The 4694-nt window shown below is 32.4% G+C and overlaps 1 long non-coding RNA gene across 1 annotated transcript; it reads left to right on the top strand.

Annotated features, from left to right (window-relative positions):
- The first annotated feature begins 263 nt into the window (after positions 1-263).
- On the top strand, positions 264-3850 carry LOC118646608. The gene is made up of 3 exons (XR_004964121.1): positions 264-371; positions 2280-2389; positions 2599-3850. It is a non-coding gene; the product is annotated as an uncharacterized LOC118646608 (long non-coding RNA).
- The last annotated feature ends 844 nt before the right edge of the window (positions 3851-4694 follow it).

The raw sequence follows: 4694 nt of genomic DNA, 5'->3' as shown, positions 1-4694 counted from the left end.
GCCGTCGACAACGTCGGCCCCACCATCGTCGCAGTCGTCGTCGACATTGGCCCTACCACCACCATCGCCGCCGACCTTACTATCAACAATACCGTTACCGCCGCCGCCACCGCCGATGGCGACGGCGACGGCGACGGCGGCGGCGGCGGCGGCGGCGGCGGCGGCGGCGGCGGCGGCGGCGGCGGCGGCGGCGGCGGCGGCGGCGGCGGCGGCGGCGGCCCCACCGATATGGTGGGCCCCATGGATATGGCCATGGGGAATTATACAATCGCCGTCGACATCGGCCCCACTACCATCGCCGCCGTCGACATCGGCCCCACTACCATCACCACCACCACCATCACCATTATTGCCACAGCAATATACAAGACGTAAGTAAAAATAACTTTTAAGGTTATCAAAATTAAATTAGAAAGAGGTGAATGAGCCACTACAAGGTATTAGTGTAGAAAATGTGTATTATCTTAGTGTGACATAAATAAAGTAGACGTTTCAGTCTGTCGTGTAAAAAGCAAACCTATAGTATGTATATTATATTAATTAGATACGTATCATGTGTCGATTAAAAGAATACATTGTTTTTTGAATTTACGCTAAGATAACACATGTTTCAATTTTATTCTACGCCAAGACCTTGTACCCAGGTAGCAAGGTGACGTTAATACGACGTCAATAATTCGTCATTTAATGTCGCGGACGTCATGTTACCAAATTAAGACGTAATAGTAACGTCATTTTTTGACCTATTAATTACGTCAGTCATTTATCCATCCTACAACGTATTTCCGACGTCATATTCTTGACTAATTAATAACGTCAGTTAATTGATCATTTTACGACGTATTAATAAGATTTTATTAGTGACTAATTACTGACGTTAACTATAATTCTTTGTAATAATTGACGATTTGACCTCAAATGACAAATTATTGAGGTCTAGTGGACGACACCTTGCTACCTATAACTATCATTATTTAAAGATTGGTTAATAAACAACATTATTAAAATTAATATAATATTTTATATAATTAATACTATCAATATTTTAGAATCATCCCAGGCAGCACATAATATTTATGATAAATATTTATTAATATTTATTAATATTTATTTTTTCAAAATATTATATAAATATTTTACACATATTTTATATATACGAAAAAAAAATCTTTATTCAACATATTAAAATATAAATTAAATACTTTATATAATATTTATGATAAATAAAAGATAAAGATTTGTATAAGTAATATTTTGTAAATATTTATAAATATTTCATAAATATTTTTATAATATTTATGATAAATCTTTATGATTTGTCAAATCTAAGACCACAAAAATATTTATAAAATATTTAGATAAATATTTATAAAATATTTAAATAAATATTATAAATATTTTATAAATATTGCGTTTTGTCTAAGGTATAATTTAGCTTTATCAAAAGAACAGAGCAAAAACATATTTTTATAAGTTATTCCACATGTTATTTCGCATATGTAAAAATCAGGAAAAAAACTGTAAATTTATATTTATTTATAAAAATATTAGTTAACTACAAGTTTCATGTTTCTCTATTGAACTGATCTATAACAAATATGTATTCATGAGCATCAAGTGTTCATGGATCATCACGAAGGGCTAGGTAGCGTACGATCTTCGAAGTCAAGCAACGTCGACGGCGGTTCAGAGTTGAATGGGTGACCGCGGAAGTTAGGCAATTCCAAACGTGACTATGGTGTGGTGGGTCGTGATGCTTGTTGAGAAACAACGTAGATTTTTTTTTTACATTATAATTATGTTATTTCGATATTTTCATAATGCAAGTACTGCATATATAGGACATGTATCCGAAATATTTTCTAAAACGTCAAAATAATGGCTTTTACTACCTGGGATAGTCATAAAAATGACGTTAAAATGTCGTCTTTATTAAATGTAATCTAAAAACCTATGTTTTGTCAAAAAAATAACAATAAAATACCGTCAAATGTACGATACTAGCTTCTTGAAAATGACGTCAATAATATGAAAATAATGACGTATTTTTGACGTTAATATATGACGTCGTTAAGATGAGACAAATGTACGTCAGTTTTACGACATTTAGACGTCATTTTATCTCGACATTATGACGTCTGGTTCGTCATAAAATGACCAAAAAATGCCGTCAATTAGACGTCACCTTGCTACCTGGGTAGTGGTTTTTTCGCCTCTTTTTAATTAAATTGATAAAAATATTAATATTTTATTAATGTTTTATTTTTTCTTTTTTACAGCTCCTCGCTGGCAACGTGGAAGTAAAAAATTCAAAAAAAGAGGCGGCGGGCAAAACCGCGGGAGAGGCCGTGGGAGAGGCCAAAACATATATATTACGTACCAGTAAAAAGTAAGTAATATAAGTAATACGAAAACAATATGAGGCTTGTTCTTCGTCGCTGCACTGCTGTCTGGTGCAATAAGTTAGAATGAGAAAAAATATTTGTTTTATTCTAACTTACTGCACCGGTGCAGCAGTGCAGCGACAAAGAACAGGCCTATAGAAACAACACGTCACAATAAACGTGTATAAAATAATAATATTTTGTTTCGTTTCAGAGCACCTGTCCTGGGACAAAAACCTCGCGCGCGTACAGTTGGCGCGAGGTACTATCGTGCTTCTTGATATATTTTAATTAACAACTGTATATAATATTTTAAAATAAATATTAAGCATTCACATAAACACATCACTGTGCAGTTTTGAATTTACGCGGCCCGCATTTTCCTTTCCATAAGTAATATAGGGAACAAGAATAGCTATTGCGGCTACTCCAGTCCACAGGTCTGGCGCAAGGAGATGGATCTGAGTGTGCCATGTGCAACCTGGAGATACGCTTACTGGAGGGTGAGATTAGTATTAATAATTTGCAACATCAGTGAACGCGAGTCAAAGAATTTTGATCTGTTCGTGCATCCATGTGGCAGGAGTATTTTCATGGAGCATTGCAAGTAAGCTATCGAGAGCAGGTATACCTTGAAAGTCCTCTGTGAAGGGAAGATCAGACCTTTGAAGAAGAACAGCAGTTGCGGTACAATATTATATTTAGATAGCATACAGTTTTACAACCTAACTTAAAGAATACTGTCAAACGCGTTGCCTCAGCTATTTAGTATCATATTAAGAATAGAACCTCGCAGCAATAGATTAATATATTTGATAAAAAACTGCACTCATTAACGATAATATATCACTTCTGTAAATCAGTGATCATAATATGAATCTATTTCTACCTTTATTTCTGTATATATCTACTATATAATTTTTTTCACTTTCCTTTATTTAAAATTCTACAGTCTTAAATTCTATCCCCAGCTGTTCAACGTTGAATGATGGTACAGATTTAACTATGTAAGTACTTATATAGTCCAAGATATCTGTGTTTAAAAACAGTATCTAACAGTATAAATCTATCTTTCAGAGAGGTGGTGTTTCTGATGATTATGATAAACTTAATTCGGAGCATAAGCCAATATAAATTCTAAAAACATTGTTTAACGCCGCTTAGCTCACCACTGACTATGCTATTATAACGTTGGTTTACTTTGAACACTTACTTATGCAGAAAGAAGATGCTGTAGATGCTGCAATTCAATATAAATGTTTCTTCCAGTGTATATACCAAATTACTTATTACTCTCAAATGTAATTTTTATGATATAAAAAAATAATAGTTTAAAGTTAATAGCATTGATTGTATTAAATTAATATAATCCGAAGCATAAGCAGATGTATAAATTTATTAAGACATTGTTGTTTAACATGCCACTATTACTATTATTACATTATTATTATTTATTTTACTTATATTATATGCCAAATATTATTTCTTGTTTTATTCAATATTTACAATAAACTGAATGAAAAGTGAAATGAAATACAGTAGAAACAAAATCTATAGAAAGTAATATTTGACATATAAGTAAAATAAATAATAATGTAATAATAGTAAAGTTGTAATGGCACCGTCAGCGGTGAGCTAAGCGGCGTTAAACAACAATGTCTGAATAAATTTATATATCTGCTTATGCTTTGGATTATGTTAACTAACTTTAAACTAAAGAATTTTCATTATCATTATTTTCTTAAATCATATAAATTACATTTGAGAGTAAAAGTAAAATTTGGCATATACACTGGAAGGAACATTTATATTGAATTGCAGCATCTACAGCATCTTCTTTCTGCATAAGTAAGTGTTCAAAGTAAACCAACGTTATAATAGCACAGTCAGTAGTGAACTAAGCGGCGTTAAACAATGTTCTTAGAAATTTATATATCTGCTTATGCTCCGGATTAAGTTTGTCATAATCATCAGAAACACCATCTCTCTGAAAGATAGATTTATACTGTTAGATACTGTTTTTAAGCACATATATCTTTGACTACAGAGTTAAAGATAGATACTATTTTTAAGCACTGCATGATGTATGGAAATTTTTTTTATCTGTATCATCATTCAATCGTTAAACAGCTGAAATGTTAGGATCAAACTTATTAAGACTATGGAATTTTAAATAAAGAATGAAAAAAAAATTATATAGTAGATATATACAGAAAAAGATAAAAATAGATTCATACTATGATCACTAATTTACAGAAGTAATATATTGTCGTTAATGAGTGCAGTTTCTTATCAAATATATTGATTTAT

The sequence above is a fragment of the Monomorium pharaonis genome, chromosome 7, assembly GCF_013373865.1.
Source record: "Monomorium pharaonis isolate MP-MQ-018 chromosome 7, ASM1337386v2, whole genome shotgun sequence".
NCBI lineage: Eukaryota > Metazoa > Arthropoda > Insecta > Hymenoptera > Formicidae > Monomorium > Monomorium pharaonis.
The sequence above is the reverse complement of the archived record's forward strand: the minus strand, read 5'-3'. Positions and strand labels throughout refer to the sequence as shown.